The sequence below is a fragment of the Magnolia sinica genome, chromosome 15, assembly GCF_029962835.1.
Source record: "Magnolia sinica isolate HGM2019 chromosome 15, MsV1, whole genome shotgun sequence".
NCBI lineage: Eukaryota > Viridiplantae > Streptophyta > Magnoliopsida > Magnoliales > Magnoliaceae > Magnolia > Magnolia sinica.
The window spans coordinates 56,886,084-56,906,131 of record NC_080587.1 but is presented as its reverse complement, the minus strand read 5'-3'; the positions used below and the strand labels follow the sequence as shown (position 1 = coordinate 56,906,131).

Below are 20,048 nucleotides of genomic sequence, written 5' to 3'. Positions count from 1 at the left end.
GGGCTCGTGACAACACTCGACGTCTCTTGACTGAAGGAGGATTGGTTGAGGAGTTAACTATCCATCACAGGACTAGACATCGCTTGAAATCCCCTGAGTTAATTGAAGTGATGACTGAAAACCAACCTCTTCTACCCCAACCTAGGGTGGATGAATCCAGGATGAGAATGAGGTGCATCAAGCACCCTCACCTCGTACTTTACGAGATTATTTACAACCGGCGGGGGTGAGTACACCCTCATGCATGGTTTTTCATGAGAATACAGGACACATGGATATCAAGCCGGGGGTGATCCAACTCCTTCCTAAATTTCATGAGCTTCGGTTATAAAATCCTTATTTACATCTGAAAGAGTTTGATGAGATCATAGCTACTTTATACTTTCCTAACGTGTCTGATGACACGGTCTGGTTGAAACTCTTTCCTTTTTCTTTGAAAGAGAAAGCTAAGACATGGATACATTCACTACGTCCTTGATCTATTGGCAGATGGAATGACATGACAAGGGAGTTCATCAAGAAATTTTTCCCATACTATAAGACGAACACCCTTAGAAAGTCGATCATGAACTTTGCCCAAAGGGAAGATGAAACATTCTTCCAATGTTGGGAGCGGTTCAAGGATCTTGTCAGTTCATGCCCATAACATGGTTTTGAAACGTGACGTATTAAGAATTTTTTCTATGATGGGCTGACATCTCCCATGTGCCAATTAGTCGAGATTATGTGTAATGAGGAGTTTATGAATAAAGGTGTCGATGAGGTGTGGGACTACTTTGATAAGCTTGCTGAGAACACACAATCATGGGACATCTCCCCTAGACCGAGCACTACGTCTAGGCCGACTCATTCCAAGGAAAGGGGTGGAATGTATCTCTTGAAAGAGGATGATGATATCAATGCTAAAGTGGCTAATCTTACCAGAAAACTCGAGGCCATGGAAGTAAAGAAGGATAAGGCTAAGGAAATTGTTTGCGGTATTTATGGTTGCAACATTCACACTACTGAAAATTACCCAACTATATCTGCCTTTCAAGAGGTATTGAATGAGTAATCTAATGCCGTACACAATTACCAAAGACCTTTTAGTGAGCCCACCTCTAACACATACAATCCTGGCTGGAGAAATCATCCAAACTTCAGTTGGAGGAATGGACAAACCGCTACACCTCAAGGTTTCCTAAATCAAATTCCAATTCAAGAGAAACCTCAAGAGGATTCGGTTCTAAAACATTTTCAAAAGCAAGAGCTTTTCAATCAGGGTATGCTACAAGCCTTTCAAGACCTTACAAAAGCGATTCAAGGACTTAGGTTAAAAATATGATTGGGAACAAGGGGAGCTTCCCAGCTCAACCTCTTCCCAAACTTAAACCGCATTATGAAGTTAGCGACCCAAGCTCTTCAAATCAAATGGAGCAGGCTAAATCCATCACCACTCTTAGGAGTGGGAAGATCATTGACAAAACCATTCTAGTTATGGCTGAAAAGCCTAAGGATTCAGAAGTGGACAAATAAGATGGATCTAGCCATGCCCCACCAGAGTTAGAACCAAAACCTCAAGGGAAGCTGGTTGCTCCATTTTTGTAAGACCCGTATCCTAGCTCGTACCATTCCGTAAGCTTCCGCGGTCCTCCTGGTCCAATTTCGGCGACCTGTGATTTGTTATCGACATTTGCACACGATCCTGAGTCGTGTCCCATATATCAGATTCAGCTCGACTCGAAACTTATATCAGTACGACCACATCGTCACTGCGGTTCCGATGCCGCGTATTACGTGCTAAGGTAATACTCGGGCCAGGAGATGTGGGCCCACGTTCAGTTCGAGAAAAATGCAGCGCGTTGCAAATCCTAAGAGAATCTCTAATCAAATCAATCCCATCAATCTCATCAATCACTACATCGTGTCAAGTACAACACCATCCCCAAAGTCAACTCTCTCTCTTACACACCCTTACATGTCAAGTACACATCACTCAGTTCATCACCCATCACTTCATCACTTCTCTCCATCTCTCTCAATCTCTCTCTTCACTCCCAAGTAACCAAGCTCCGACGTATGAGCTTCCCAAGCTCTCATGGAGAAGCTCTAATGTGGCTCACTTGCTACCCTCTCATCTCCCATCTCAGCCATCAAAACTTCATCATCTTCTGTTGAAATCAAAGCCAAGGAGTTTGGCGTTCCATCGGACCAAGAAGGAGGCCAATAGGTGGGTGATCCATTGTTGATTTCTATTAGAAGGCCCACTTGTGATGGGACCCATTTTTAAGTATGTATTGTGATCATGGAGGGCCCATAGTAGCGGGGTCCCTCCATCACCATCCGATCTCTCCCTTTTCTCTCTCTCATTTCTTTTTTTTTGTATGGTAATGATGATGATGAGGTGTGTGGCCCACCATGATGTTTACATCCAAGCCATTTACCGGTGGACCCCATCCATGTGGGAGACACCATGATGTTTACATGTCATCCTAACCGTCCATCTAGGACGTGGCCCACCCCACATGTGTGGGTGAGGCCCTCCTTGATGTATTTAATCTAATCCACCCTGTTCACCCATCCAAAATAGTGTGGCCCACCTTGATCATCCTCTTTAATCGACGCCATCCATTTGTTTTATCCAGGCCATCCAGTGGGCCTGGATGATGAGCAAACACAAATATTAGGCTGATCCAAAATAGGTGGGCCATGTGGGACCCACCTTGAAGAGGCGTACATCCACATCGTCCGTCCAGGGACGCTGGACGTAACTGACGAAGGGTGTGGCTAACAGTGAAGTATGAACTGGCAGTGAGGTGTACTCGCCTGCTGCATCAAATAAAGAAAAAAATATAATAATAATAATATATATTATATATGTTACGAGGGGGGTTAGCCCATCACGTGGGACCCACCTTTGTTTCATTTGAAGCTACAACGTGGAGCATAGCTAGGCAGCTGCCCTGCCATTGAACGTCAGCAGGGTCCGTGGGACCCATTCACACCGTCCATCCATTAGATGGGCCACACCTCATGCATGTGGTGCATCCATTGTCCAAGGACGGTGGGACCCATCCCTAATGTGGGGATACCCCCTTGAAGCATGTATCTATCCAGGCCCTGGACAGCCTGGACGTTAGATATAATATATATATATATATATATATATTATTAGATATATACATGAGGGTGGGACCCACCCCACAAGTGGGATACACGTTGATGTATATATATTATATATTATATTAAATAATATATACATGATGGTGGGCCCTACGTGGGAACCACCTCTACCTTTTTAAGTGCAGCAAGCTGCATGTACAACAGCTACATTGCTGCTCCTCTTGATGGCAGCAAGCTGTAGGCCCCACATTGATGTATGTATTTCTACATTGTCCACTGTTTGGACGGTGGGGCCCACCATGATGCACACGTTGTATCCATACTGTCCAATCACCCATGAGATCATTTTATGGTATGGGAAAATGAGTGAGTCAGATCCAAAGTTCATGTGGACCCCACCATTTAAATAGTGGACAATGTCATCCACCATTCAAACTTCTAAGGGCCACAGTAGTTTCCAATTAAGCTGATATTTGTTTTCACTTCATTTATCTCCATGTTAACTTATGAATAGGTTGGATCTCAAAAATACATAAGGGTGGGCCCTATTTGATATACATAGAGCCCATTGGTGCGGCCCATCCATGAGGCCCATCATGATGTATTTTGGCCCATGTACGGGGCCCACCTGTTTGTATTGTTAGGCCCATGTAGCGTGGCCCATATGATGTATTCGGGGCCCAGATACGTGGCCCATTTGATGCATATGAGGCCCAAGCAATGCTGCCCACTTGTTGTATATAAGGCCCACGTATGAGGCCCATGTGACACATTTACGACCCATTTGATGAGGCCCATTGCAATAGCTTGGAGGCCCATGGGACATGGCCCATTGTGATATATCCGAGGCCCATGGGCGCGACCCATTGTGGTGCATTTACGGCCCATGGGCAAGGCTCATTGTGATGTATTCGAGGCCCATGGGCAAGGCCCAATGTGATGTATAAGGTCCATATGTTGAGGCCCATTGTGAGGTATTTTCGGCCCATTTGGTAAGGTCCAATGAGATGTATTTTCTGGCCCATATATTGTGGCCCATTTGACATATATGCGGCCCATTTGGTAAGGCCCAATGAGATGTATTTTCTGGCCCATATATTGTGGCCCATTTGACATATATGGGGCCCATGTATTACGGCCCATTGTGATGTACATGCGACCCATGAGTGAGGCTCATAATGACGTGTATTAGGTCCTTGTGTGAGGCCATGGGCCCACTATACGTTTGGCTCCATGTGGGCTACTCCTTGGGAGCAATGTTAGTTAAATGACCACATTGATGGGCAATGATAGTTGGATGTCCGCATTGTGACCTTCCTTTAGTCCTTGTTAAGCCCATTCTCATAATTCTCTTATGGGTTAACCCAGATAAGTGGGCCCCATTCGCCCTAGACGGATGGTTTCGCACTATTGGATTTGATATAACCATGGCCGAGGGCCGATCTTTATATTATGATTGATCAGCTATTCATCATGGTTCCCGCCTTGTTTATATGCTAATTATCGGTGCCGATTATCGATGCTGATTATCGGTGTTGATTGTCGATGCTGATCACCGATTCCGATTGTCGAGGCCGATTGTATAGGCCGATTCCGATTATCGAGGCCGAGTATCAAGGCTGATTCCGATTGTCGAGGCCGATCGTATAGGCCGATTCCGATTGTCGAGGCCGTGTATCAAGGTCGGTTCCAAATGTCGAGGCTGATTGTATAGGCCAATTTTGATTGTCAAGGCCGAGTATCGAGGCCGATTCCTATTGTCGAAGTAGATTCTGATTGTCTAGGCCGAGTATTAAGGCCGATTCCGATTTGTCGAGTCCAATTGTCTAGGCTAATTCTGATTGTCGAGGCCGAGTATTGAGGCCGATTTCGATTATCGAGGTTGAGTATCGAGACCGATTCTGAGTGTCGATTTCAATTGTTGTGGCCGATTTCGATTGTCGAGGCCGACTTTGATTGCTAAGGCCGATTGTCGAGACCTATATGATGTATATGCGACCCGTAGTTAAGGCCCATCGTGATGTGTATTCGGCCTGTGTGATGTATTTGAGGCCCGTATTTGAGGTCCAATGTGATGTATATGCGGCCCGTATTTGAGGCTCATTGTGATGTGTATTTAGCCTGTGTTTAAGGCCTAATGTGATGAATATGAGGTCTATGTGATGAGGCCCATCATGATGCATTTGAGGGCCAAGCGATGGAGTTTGTTGTGCTGTATATTAGGCCCATGTGAGAGGCCCATCTTGATGTGTATTAAGCTCTTGACTGAGGCCCATGGTGTTGTATATTAGGTCCTTGTGTGAGGCCATGAGTCCACTATATGTTAGGCTCTATGTGGGCAATTCCTTGGAGGTAATGTTGGTTAAATGTCCACGTTGTCGAGGCTGATTGTTGATCCTGGTTATTGATACCGATTATAAGTATGTGACAGCATAGCATCATGATACATGCCCATACGCATCATCTGCATGTTTGTTATGAAATGTAGTTAACTATTGCATATGTCATTGGATAGGTTATTATGAGACTCCCTGATAGGTGGAGGTTATCTCACATGAGCGGACGGTATGCGCAGGATTGATGCATGACTGGATTGTATGACTCATGCATATTGCATTGTGTGATGTGATTACTATATGCCCTAGCGACATCAGGGCCATAGCTTCCACAGGCATATCGTGGATGGCTAAATGGGACACTGAAAATATATTATTAGTATCGGGCTGTCATAGATGGCCCTGGGTAAAAATTCCTAAACCTCCGGGCCAAGAGACGCCCCAACGTCGAGATCGAATGTATACATGAGGGCCCGAGTGCCGAATACCAGGAGGCCACGTCTCCCACTGTGTCGTGGTCAGTTGGGAGGGGGTGTGGCCTTACCGGCCCGAGGGTATGGGGCATAGCTAGGCTGAGTTTGACCAGCTCATAAATGGGTTCGCTATCGATGTGCCAAGTAGATATTGGCTGACTACTAGCTATGTGGATGGTGAGGTCTCTTCCACTTGCATGGTCGCGCGTTAATGGGCGGCAGTTGCATATAGAGTGTACTAGACCCCGGTAATGATCCCAGAGAGGAACCGTACTGATATGTGGACTTATTGAGTAGGAGTTACATATTCATTCATTCACTATCCACTCGAACTGGTGGTGCGCAACTATTTGTTACGTGTACCTTCGCAATGGCCAGGATTTCGGTTAGGGCGCGCGACTAACATGAGATTAGGAGTTTACTACATTGAGTTTATCTATCCAAATTTAGGAATGAGACTGGTTTGGATAGAAGTCCCTTGTGATGGACCCCATAGCCTATGATACTATGTACTATTATCCCGACTTCACACTCTAGCATAGTCATTCCATTTGCACTGCATATTGCATTACATCCACTGTATATGCCATTTTGGGTTACTGTGCTTTTGCATTTATATGGTCTAGATACGGCTGACGGTATTTGTGAACTCATCAAGAATTGTATATTGTATTACATCCTTGGCATCTAATATTTAGTTCTCTATGACTCTTCATTTGTATAGCTGATCTGTATTGCGTACTCTGATATTGTATGACTCATGGACTTGTCAGTATTTCCGCTTACTTTGTTATCGTATGATTCATGATCTTGTCAATACTTTCGACATTGTATGATTATGGCATTGCATTGAATACTTGGCACTTTTCTTGTGCACACACTTACACCACCCTCTAAGCTTTCTATAAGCTTATGCACGATAGATGCGTGTAGGTAATATTAGGTCACAACGGCGTTGAGCTTGGAGCATGCAACGGACTTCTAGAGCTTTAATCTTCGACATATGTATTTTCCTTTTAGTATTGTATTCAAATATTTTTATTAGTAGATATGTGATGGTGATGTTGCCTTTGTGATTTGGGTAAACTTGTGGTTATGCTTCTTATGAGATAAATGTACATTGGAAAATCTCCCTCGTAGGATTCCAGGATCGAAATCTGGCGTATGCACGCTGGGAGCCTAGAATGGGGTATTACGGAGGCTGTCGGTACCGGATTCGGCGATCGAAAATTTTGTGAGCCCGGTTTTCGAGTTTGGAGTGTGACAATTTCCCCAACGGTTGGTTGCACGAAACAAGTGAAGGTCAACATTCCTCTACTTGATGCCGTGTAATAAATACCTTCATATGCCAAATTCCTGAAAGACTTATGTACGATCAAAAGACGGAAAAATATTCAAAAGAAAATCTTCCTGACTGAGAAAGTGAATGTCATCCTAAAGCAGGATGTGCCGCATAAATTCAAGGATCCCAGTAGCCCAACCATATCATGTGTAATTGGAGATTATCGAATTGAGCACGCACTTCTTGACTTAGGAACGAGCGTCAATCTGATTCCTTACTCAGTATACAAACAGTTAGTTTTGGGTGAATTAAAACCCACCTTAAGCAACTACAACTTGCTGATTATTTTGTTCGTGTACCAAGAGGGATAATTGAGGATGTGTTGGTCCAGGTTGACAGATTTTACTACCCTGTAGATTTTATCATCCTAGATACAGAACCCATCGGTAGCATGAGCACTCAGATTCCCATCATTCTTAGTCGCCCATTCCTTGTCACCTCAAACACAATTATCAATTACAAGAATGGTGTCATGAGTATGTCTTTCTGGAATATGACATTAGAAATGAATATCTTTTTCAACACAGGCAAACAGTTAGAGGATGATGATGATTTCCACGACATTAACATGATTGATACTTTCGTGGAAGATATGACACCCTTTACCTTATCCTCTGACCCTTTAGAGACATGCCTGGCCCTCTCCCATGATTTTGATGATGACATGATTAGGGAGACGTGTGCCATGCTTGATGCTGCGCTGGTACTAAGTTAACTGGTGAGGCCATAATTTGAAAAGTTGCCCCAAACTAATGAGGTGCCTCTACCATCTAACCTCAAGCCACCGAAGCTTGACGTAAAACCTTTGCCCTCTGATTTGAAATATACATATTTAGGTCAAGATAAGATATATCCAGTGGTGATTTCTGCCCACCTTGAAAAAGAACAAGAGAGTAAGCTCATATCTACTCTCCTTGAGCATAAGGGAGCCCTTGGATGGACGATTGCGGACCTCAAGGGAATTGACCCCTCAAATTGTATTCATCGCATTTATCTTGAGGATAATACAAAGACTACTCGACAATTACAACGTAGACTAAATCCAATCATGAAGGAAGTGGTTAAGGCCGAGGTTCTTAAACTATTGGATGTGGGTATCATATACCCTATATCTTATAGTCAATGGGTGGGTCCAACTCAGGTGGTTCCTAAGAAGTCTGAGATCACCATCGTAACCAATGCCAATAATGAACTCGTGCTAACTAGAGTGACTACTGGTTGGAGAATGTGCATTGACTACAGAAAAATTGAATACCATCACGAGGAAGGACCACTTTCCTTTGCCTTTCATTGATCAGATTTTGAAAAGGTTAGCTGGTTATTCCTGCTACTGTTTCCTTGATGGGTATTCGGGCTACAATCAGATAGAGATCGCCCCTGAAGATCAGTAAAAGACTACGTTTACATGTCCCTACGACACCTTTGCTTACTGAAGGATGCCATTCGGACTATGTAATGCCCCTGTCACCTTTCAGCGATGTAAGATGAGTATCTTTTCTAACATGGTGGGGCAATATCTAGAGGTCTTCATGAACGATTTCTCTGTCTTCAGTCCATCTTTCAACGAGTACTTTGAAAGTCTTAAATGTGTGCTGAAAAGATGTGAAGAAAAGAACTTGGTACTTAATTGGGAGAAGTGTCATTTCATGGTTCATAGGGAAATTGTCCTTGGACATATTATCTCGTCTAAAGGAATCGAGGTGTATAAGGCAAAAATCGATCTTATCTCTAACCTGCCTCCACCCAAGAGCACACGGGACGTGCGATCCTTGTTAGGACACGCCAGGTTTTACAGAAGATTTATAAAGGACTTTAGTCTCATCTCTTGTCCTCTATGTAATCTACTTCAAAAGGATGCACCATACGAGTGGACTGAACCATGTCAGGAAGCTTTCACTAAGCTTAAAGGCATGTTGACCAGTGCACCTATCATACAGCCACCCAACTGGAGCATTCCTTTTGAACTTATGTGAGACACGTCTGATTATGCTCTTGGGGCAGTTCTAGGCCATAGAAAAGATAAGAAATCCTACGTTATTCATCATGCGAGTAAGACTCTAAATCTTACTCAAGTGAACTACTCAACTATGGAAAATGAACTCTTGGTTGTAATGTTCACTTTAGACAAATTTAGGTTATACTTGATTGGATCCAAGATCATTATTTATACAGATCACACGGCGCTCACGTATCTTCTATCTAAGAATGATGCTAGCCCCGCCTGATAAGATGGATCCTCTTACTCCAGGAATTTGACCTAGAAATTAAAGATAAAAAGGCAGTAGAGAACGTAGTGGTTGACCATCTTTCTCGCTTTGATCTCTCTGATTCCCTTGAGACGACACATATCAATGACATGTTCCCTGATGAACAGTTGTTCAGAGTTTCTCATTCACCTTAGTTCACTGATATTGCTAATTATCTTGCCACAGGTTTCATACCGACACATTGGACTGCGCAAGATACGAAGAAATTTTTCATCGAGGTGCATAACTTTTTCTGGGATGATCTATATTTGTTTTAAATATTGCGCAGACCAAATCTTAAGGAGAAGTGTGCTAAATGATGAGCATCAAAGTGTTATCTCCTTCTGTCACTCATAGGCCTGTGGTGGTCACTTTTCTGCTAAAAAGACTACATCTAAGATTCTGCAATATGGCTTTTACTAGCCCACTATGTTCAGGGACACTCATGAGTTTTGCAAAGCTTGTGAGCATTGTCAGAAATTGGGAGCATTGTCCCATTGAAATATGATGCCTTTAAATTCCATTCTTATCATAGAGACATTTAATTTTTTAGGGGCATTAATTTCATGGGACCATTCCCCCAATATTTTAGAAATCTATATATTTTGCTCACCGTAGACTATGTCACAAAATGGGTCGAAGTGATTCCATGTCAAAATAATGACCATCGCACGGTCATTAAATTCCTAAAAGAGAACATCCTTTCTCAATTCGGAACGCCTCGCGCTATCATTAGTGATGAGGGCTCACATTTTTGTAATAGACAATTTTAGAGCTTAATGAAGAAATATGGTATCTCTCATAAGGTGAGCACCCCATACCACCCACAAACAAGTGGGCAAGCTGAGATTTTTAATAGAGAGATCAAACACATTTTAGAGAAAATGGTTAACTCCGACCATAAGGATTGGTTAATCTAATTGATCGATGCCTTATGGGCTTACCGTACTGCTTTTAAAATTCCTATTGGAATGTCTCCCTTTAGACTTGTCTATGGGAAGGCTTGCCACTTGCCTATGGAGTTAGAACATAGAGCTTACTGGGTGATCAAAAATCTGAATTTCAATCTGGACAACGCTGGCTTGCTACACAAACTTCAGTTGAATGAACTCGAAGAAATCTAGAATGACACGTACGAGAACTCGAGAATTTACGAGGACAGGATGAAGACATTTCATGACCAACATATTTTATGGAAATCATTCACGGCTGGCCAGAAAGTCCTTTTGTATAATTCTCGATTACATCTCTTTCCAGGTAAGCTTCGATCTCGTTGGACCGGTCCTTTTACCATTATCAATGTTTATCCTCATGGGGTTGTCAAGATTCGGAATCCTAACAATGGCAATGAGTTTAAAGTAAATGGACATTGCCTAAAGCCATTTGTCGAGAAATTTGATGCAGAGGACATGTCCATGCCTCTAACTGATCCTCTTTACTAGGATTGATCTCCTAGTCTGATGGAGGTATAGGTAGGTTTACTGCTTTCATAAGACTAAGGTAATTTGTTTTATGCCATTAGGTTAGTTTGCTTTCTACATTGTCTTAGGATAGTTTACTTTCGTTGATCTCACTCTTGTGCTGACCTGCTTTCATGCTGAGATCTTTGTGGAAAAGCCTCTTGATTCTTTCATCCAGGTACTATCTTTCCATCACTCCTCTTTTATTTTTGTTGTCCTATGTGCATTGCACGCTTAGTTCTTTTACATTGAAAATAATGTAGATTTTAGGTTGGGAGTGGGCGATTAGGTCACCTAATTAGTGCTTTCTCGATCTTGACCAAAAATCGTGAAAATTTTAAAAAAAAATTCTGGAAATTCTTGTGAATTTGAAGTGATTTTGACGGCCATCGTTGATTTAACATTATAAGATACGGAGTGTTGGGGATTTATGTCTCTTGGATTTAGTTGTTTGATAGATTCCACAGTTGAGTTCGAATTATTAATCCATGATTAGAAGTTTTAAACATTGATTCAATCATGATTTCACATGTCACATCTCGCTTACACATTGAGGTTTCGGTTCGATATTGAAGGATTAACTTGGTACTCCCTAAGCATGGAGGAACAGGCTTAAGATAATTGAAAGGGTTGGGCGAATAGTCTTTGCTATAGGTTTGCTCCCTATAAGTGAAGGTTTGATTCCCCAAGGTTGACATTCGGAAAGGGATGGGCTACTGGTTTTCACCATAGGTTTGGTCCATATAGGTGAAGATTTGATTCCCCTCCTTAGCGTTACTTTTAATGCAAAAATCAAAAGCTGGAAGAATGAAAGAATGATCTCTGAGGCAAATTCTGGTTTAGGTTTTGGTTGTTATGAATTTTCTTATTGGTTACCAATGATATCATGAAAAAACGAATTGTATCTTCATGATGATAAGCCGATATTACACTATAAACCCATGGAACTCAATGTTTAGAATTTGTTCTAATTGATGGATTAATACTTTGAACGTGATTATGAAGTCTATCGTGTGCCTGAGTCTAGGAGAAAGTAATGTCGAACATTCATGAATCCTAGAATTATATTAACTGGATTGTTTTTCAAAAATCACTCGAGTTTATATAAATTGTCCTGTAATTCTCAACTTATTTTTCGCATACTTTGCTTAGGACTAGAAAAATGCTGTTTGGGAGTTGTGTTGAGGGTCAAATATTGCATATTAGACCCACCCCATTTATTACCTGATTCTACGAGCATGATATCGTTTAACACCCTATTTTAATTGTGTTTGTGATGCTAGGTGTATTTACGAGCATGTACTGAAAAAGGGTACTAAAAGCATGGATTTGACGCTCTGAAGTCACCAAGGCAAGGGACGGACCCCAGGGGACTGAGATCGAAGACATTACACGCCCAAGATTCGAGAAAATCCAGTGTGTCAAGATAAAAAGGCTTGAAATTCGTCTAGAATGCAAGATCACAGGGTTCTCACCATCTGGTCGACTCAAAACTTCATATATGGCCTGAGGACACAAATTAACCGTACACATCAAATTTCAGACATTGGATCCTTGTGTAAATGGCCCAACAGTCAGATCAGCCCACATATTGTCAAGTTGGGACCCACCTGATATATGGATATGCTTCAAATTTGGTCATAACCTTTTGAGTGAGATGGGAAGACAGATGGATGGTGTGGATTTTTCTAAAATATCATTGTGGGGCCCACACAAGTGCTGCATGTGCACTGCTTCAAGTACACTTGTAGTGCATTAAACCCCTAATAAGCGTTCAAACAGCGTTTGACTGCACAATCTCAGCCAAGAAATTTACGACTGTGGACCCCACCTTTTATCCAGTGGTTTTTTGAAAGCAATACAAACTTAGAATACGCACTTGGACCTCCTCATACGGAGTCAGAATTTCAGGAAAAAAAATACTCCTCCTTTTGATGGAAACGGATTCGATACTCCCCCTGCCACCAGCTAATGGCGGACGGTCGGTGGTCTGTGGGCCCCACCATGATGTAACTTTTCATCCATGCCGTCCATATATTTTTCTAGATCATTTTATGGTATGAGACCAAAAATGAGGTATATTCAAATCTCAAGTGTATCACATTACAAGAAACAGTGTCGCGTGAGCGTCAATCATTAGAAACTCAGGTGGAGCCCACTGTAATGTTTGTGAGAAATCCTCCCCATCTAAGCTCATTCATAGGGTCACAAAGACCTGGATGAAGAGGAAAAATAAATTTCATAATGATCCAAAACTTTTGTAACCCCAAAAAGGGTTTCAATGGTATACGTTCAATTCCCCACTGCCTTTTACAGTGTGGTCCACTTGATAGCTAGATCTATCTTATTTTTCACCTCAAGCCTTAATACGAGGTCGCCAAATAGATGGATGGTTTGGATATAACACATACCTCATAATGGGACTCATAAAAATCGGTGGGGATTACAACAGGAAGGAAGGGAAAAAAAAAGAAGCCAGTGAGTTGGGGTCGACCGGGTTGGGACCCGGTCGATCGGGTCTGAGCTAGGCCTATCGCTATGAATTATAACCGTAGCCATAATTGTAGTGCTATGCACTTTTTTCTCTTTTTTATTTTTATTGTTTTTATTTTTATTTTTTACATGGAGAACATTTTCCCCCTTACATTTTTCTATAATACATAATTATGTAAATATGTATATATAAGTATATAAAAATATTTTTCTATCTTTTAATTCATTTCTTTATCTATTTATTTAACAAGCATATCTCCTAAACTAGAATGATTTTTTTTTACACTCCCCACACACTTACACTAGTGGAATTTCACCACCTATGGATACTCGAATGCTTGACCGGGTGTTGAAACTCCTAATAGTCTACCACTCGAGCGGGGCAAACTAGAAAATCAGCGGGGCAAACTGAAATATGAGCGGGGCAAACTAAAATATGAGTGGGGCAAACAACTGAAATATGAGTGGGTGAACAAGAAAAATAGTGGGGCAAACTGAAATATGAGCGGGGCAAACAAGAAAAATAGTGGGGCAAACTAGAAGAGGCAAACTGAAATATGAGCGGGGCAAACAAGAAAAATAACGGGGCAAACTGAAATATGAGTGGGGCAAACTGAAATATGAGCGAGGTAAACTAGAAAAACAGCGAGGCAAACTAGAAAAACAGCGGGGTAAACTGAAATATGAGCGGGGCAAACAAGAAAAATAGCAGGACAAACTAGAAAAACAGCGAGGTAAACTGAAATATGAGCAGGGGAAACAAGAAAAACAGCGGGGCAAACTGAAATATGAGCGGGGTAAACTGAAATATGAGTGGGGCAAACTAGAAAAACAGTGGGGCAAACTGAAATATGACCATTTTAGGATAAAAACCACCTCAGGGCAGTAACGATGCTGACTACTCATCTCTTGGTCTCAACAAAGTGTGTAATTGAAGCGATAGAAATCATTAACCAACAAATGTTTCACATTCATCACCCCACCAAATGGGTGGTTCTTATTTGTAGGAAAAGTAATGATCACATACAATCCATTGTTACTTAGCTTAAGATACAACTAATCACATGTCCAATATGTCACGTATAGGATATTTGAACCATGAAGAAATGTGACCCACCATGTAGGTCAGCTGGCACAAAAATCAGCCCTACTCATTTATCAGGTGGGCCAAATGAGTACATGGAAGCACACCATCAGCATCTCTGATTTAAACTCTCTATTTTTTTTCATGCACAATGGCCTGGTTTTTTCACCAAATGATTCTTCAAGGTGAGTCCCTCCTTTAGCATGGCCCTCATGTCCTAGACAAATGATAAGTTTATAGGTTAGATGGACTGTATTGTAAGCTATCCAACAACTGGTTGTAGGAGATCATTACTCTCAAAGAAAAGATGTTCAAACTTTCAAATTCATCAGCAAAATCAGATAGTTTGCCCCGCTCATATTTCAATTTGCCCTGTTATTTTTCTTGTTTGCCTCGCTCATATTTTAGTTTACCCTGCTGTTTTTCTAGTCTGCCCCGCCGTTTTTCTAGTTTGCCCCGCTTATATTTCAGTTTGCCCAGTTGTTTTTCTAGTTTGCTCCGCTGTTTTTCTAGTTTGTCCCGCTCATATTTCAGTTTGCCCCGCTGTTTTTCTTGTTTGCCTCGCTCATATTTCAGTTTGCCCCGCTATTTTTCTTGTTTGCCCCGCTCATATTTCAGTTTGCCCCGCTATTTTTCTAGTTTGTCCCGCTATTTTTCTTGTTTGCCCCGCTCGTATTTCAGTTTGCCTCGCTGTTTTTCTAGTTTGCCCCGCTGTTTTTCTAGTTTGCCCCGCTCATATTTCAGTTTGCCCCACTCATTTTCATGTTTGCCCCGCTCAGGTGGTAGACTATTAGGAGTTCAATACCCGGTCAAGCGTTCGAGTATCCATAGGTGGTGAAATTCCACTAGTGTGAGTGTGTGGGGGTGTGTGTGCGTGAGTTAATTAAAAAATCGTTCTAGTTTAGGAGATATGCTTGTTAAATAAATAGACAAAGAAATGAATTAAAAGATAGAAAAATATTTTTATATACTTATATATACATATTTACATAATTATGTATTTTAGAAAAATGTAAGGGGGAAAATGTTCTCCATGTAAAAAATAAAAATAAAAATAAAAATAAAAGAGAAAAAAGTGCATAGCATTATAATTATGGCTACGGTTATAATCTGTAGCAATAGGCCTAGCTCTGACCCGGTCAACCCTAACTCGCTAGCTTCGTTTTTAAGTAAGCCGGCCTATGGCTACGGATTTGGCGGTCTTTATGGTTACGGATTATAACTGTAGCCATAGGTACCGCTAATCCGTAGCCATAGGTACCTTGGTCCAAGGACCTGATAAACTGGGTCAGCTAGTTACCTGGTCGACCCCATTTAGATAAATTTCACTTAAATGGGGTCGACCGAGTAACTGTCTAGCGAGTCGGGGTCGACCGGGTCAGACCCGGTCAACCCTGTCTGTTTTTCATTTTATTAGATTTCAATCTGCACAGTTTTCTATCACATGGCCCACTTGAGCTTCTTATTTTGAAGCGAATTTGGAGACATCATTTTCATCAATAGAGAAAGGGCCAGTTTCATCATCTGGTGGAGGATCTGAAGTGGAGGAGGTGGGCCACAGAAGTTTTGGATCAAGCTTATTATTGTGTTTTTTTTTTGGCTTAACCATGTCTGTATGATCTTATGAATAGGTCTGATAACAAACAAACATCATTGTTGGGCTGACTATGGTTTCAACGGTGGAAATCATTATGCCCACTATTTCCCGTGGTATGATCCACTTGATCTTTTGATATGCTTCAATTTGGGGCTAAATCGCTAAAATTAGATGAATTATGAGCGGGGCAAACTAGAAAAACAGCGGGGCAAACTGAAATATGAGCAGGGCAAACTAGAAAATCAGAGGGGGAAATTAGAAAATGAGCGGGGCAAACTGAAATATGAGCAGGGCAAACTAGAAAATCAGCGGGGGAAATTAGAAAATGAGTGGGGTAAACTAGAAAATCAGCTGGGCAAACTGAAATATGAGCGGGGCAAACTAGAAAATCAGCGGGGGAAGCATGAAAATGAGTGGAGCAAACAAGAAAACCAGCGGGGGAAACATGAAAATTAGCAGGGGAAAATCGAAAATGAGCGGGGCAAACTAGAAAATCAGCAAGGGAAACATGAATTATGAGTGGGGCAAACTAGAAAATCAGCGAGGAAAACTGAAATATGAGCGGGACAAACTAGAAAATGAGCGGGGCAACCATGAAAATGAGCGGGGCAAACTAGAAGATCAGCGGGGGAAACATGAAAATGAGCATGGCAAACATGTGCATTAAACTTAATCGACGAGCATAGTGAGAAGTATGCTATATACCAAACTGAAAATATAATGGGACAAAGTATAAAGTTCATTTCATCATCCATAAAAATCACAAAGTATGATATACATCATAACTTACAATTCCGGTGAATATGCATAAAAATTCCAAAGTATGCTATCCACCAAAATTATAAAGTATGCTATACACCAAAACTTACAAAATATGCTATACATCAAAACTTACAATGTATATTCAACGATGTATATAATACAATGTATGCAACATCTTTTCAAAATTCATCCCATGCCCTGTACAAATATCATCTACAAACTAGAGATAAGCAATCATATGCTATTGACTTCCTCCATTCGGCGGTGAATTTTTGCATGTCTATTCCCGCCAAGGTGAGATCGCTACACAAAATGTCGATGTATTTCATTACGAATATACCGCAATCATAACCATTGTCCTGCTTCAGCGCAGATTCATCGACTCTGACAGTCCACTTCTTCTCTTCAAGCACAGTGCTGTCTCCAGTGGCATGGAAGAGAATGGAGAGGGCATCAGTCATCTTCTTCATCTTCTGGTTGTACTTCGGCATTAGATTTGTGCATAAGCTATCCACAACAATGATTTCTCTTACTCTAGGATAGATGACCAACAAAAACCAATGTGAATTTTCATGATTTATGGGCGTATACACCTGTTCATGATTCACAAAATAATATATTAGTCAAAACATGATAGAACACATAACAGTAAGAGATGATGTTCTGTGACAAGTGACTTACCCGTTCAAAACACCAAATCACTTTGGCGTATGGTTTATCTCGTTGCTTGGTAATTGCGTAGACCGTACTCATCTGACCTATTAGCTTGGCCGTTTTGTCGCAGATTTGGAGTCCCGGTATGCAATCAAAATCAGCAAACACCCCTCAAGACTTTGCTGTTACAAACATGGTGAAAGTTCAGTACATGTAAGAAAATAAAATTTTCAAACAGATTATGGATTAGTGAAATAAACAGTTACCATAAAATACGTAGGACAAAACTTGCAATCTTAAGGATATGCTATTGAAAGGTCGTTATGCCTTTTCTCAAGGAACTTGATGTATGTATCGATAGCCTAATCAATAGGATAATACGATTTAGTCATAGATTAATATAACAATTAATTATATGTCAGTCAATGCATATAGAGAATAAATTAATAATGCTTACCCCGCTATCAACCCACGCATCCTTCATCCATATCGTACTGAACCATTTCCTTGCTGTCATGGCCTTATTTGCTTCATACCAGTTCTCTATCTCTTTCACCTCCTGCGGGGATAGTATCTTGAAAGGATTCATCTGTAGAGGAAATGGTATCAGCGAAGTAGCAAAAGCTATTACTTGCTCGGGTTGGGGAATCGCCCTAGGGGTTGTATCAAATGCAGACAGGGACAAGTACGAAGAAATCTTATAATATGACATCTTCGGTATCCTTTTGGTTCTCCTTTCATAAACGGGATGAGAAGTGGATGCATTGATACCTTACCTTTGACATTACTATACGATTGCACGTTCAGATCCCTATGTCCAACTTCTTTATCTTCAATATCATTTACTTTCCCTCTCTTCCTCAACTCCTCACCCTCCTCATCCATCACAAAATGTCCCCTCTGTGTACGACTACATTCCTTCTCCTTAATAAACTCCTCCCTCTCATTCACTAACTTTACCTTGTCCTAAAAAAACAAATCCTTCTCCCTCTTCAATTTTTCTTTCTCATTCAGTAACCTCTCCCTCTCAGCAAACATTGCTTCTTTCCTTTTCATCTCTTCCCTCTCTTTTCTCAATCCATCCCTCTCCTTCATGAATTCCTCTCTCTCCTTCTTTAACTCTTCCCTCTCAATCTGAAATTCTTCCATAAAAACAATATTCTTCATAATACCCCCCCTTGGTCCCTCTCCCTCCACGCCTTTCTCATCGTTATCGTCTGACTCCTCATCCTCCTCATGATCAATCTCATTACACTCCTCATCTTCTTGGGTCTCAGTGAGCTACAAAATGTATATATGGATATGTAAGAGTAAGGATAACTTTACAATATCTTACTCAATTATAGTTCATTTTTCATAACATCTCACCTGAAAATTGTCACGCACCGAGCGAACGGCATTTGTTTCCCATTCTCGTAGCATTGGTTCTAATTTCATTACTACTGATGTCTATAAAAGAACAAAGAGTAATGTTAAATAATTAAGCGTATACGTCAACTTAAGTAAATGCCAGAGATATATATAAACTTACAGCTTTACTCTCAAAAATAGCATGTATTCTGTTGTACCTCCAACATTTCTAGCCTCGATATTGAATGAAGTGTGGAATTTGATGGGGAACATACGAAACAACACATACTTGTAGGGCTGAAAATATCTCTACTGTCCATACCTATTAGAATGAAATTACACCAGGTTAAAAATCCAAAATTGACTATAGAGGGAAAAAATATAGAAAATAAAAGGTGTTCTTACTTGCAGAGGAAGGACGCAACCACATACAGTATACCGAGGGGAACTTGATGCGGTAACGGCAGATTCGATTCCTTGCGACATTGTATAGTATCCCACACTACCCCAGGGATACATATAGAAATCATCTAACGAGTCCATCAGGTGAATATAATCCAAGTTACACATGGTTTTCGATTCGGTTCCCCTAAGAAAGTACTCTACAACTAGAAGTAGGGCAACCTTCATGATGTCCTCATGCTTATTGGTGTCAACTAATCTCTCAAACACATCCATTAGGTGCTTCTTTAAGACTGGATATTCTTTGAAGTATTTGTCTCTTAGTGTACTCGTAGTGCAACGATTCTTCGGTACAGTAAGATCTCCAGTCTTAACGAAAATATTAGCACGTATACACCCGTCCAACCCAATCAACCCGTCGAGCCCTCTTAGGTTGGGCTTGGGTTGAGAATTCCTAACCCAAGATTGGGTTGGGTTGGGTTAAGGTTTAGGTATAGGAACCTTGGGTTGGGTTAGGGTTGAGCACCAACCCAAACCAACCCACCCGACTTTCAGCCCTAATTTCATGTTTTCCCTACTCAATTTCATGTTTGCCCCACTCAATTTCATGTTTGCCTTGCTCAATTTCATGTTTGCCCCGCTCAATTTTCAGTTTGACCGCGAAGTGATTGAAATTGACCACGAACTGAATGAAATGGATTTTCGACCATCGACCTAATGAAATCTTGGAAAATAACTAGGTTGGTT

The 20,048-nt window shown here is 41.3% G+C and overlaps 1 non-coding gene across 1 annotated transcript; it reads right to left on the bottom strand.

Annotated features, from left to right (window-relative positions):
- Positions 1 to 547: 547 nt before the first annotated feature.
- Positions 548 to 654, bottom strand: LOC131228378 (small nucleolar RNA R71). The gene has a single exon (XR_009162882.1). It is a non-coding gene; the product is annotated as a small nucleolar RNA R71 (small nucleolar RNA).
- Positions 655 to 20,048: the final 19,394 nt, after the last annotated feature.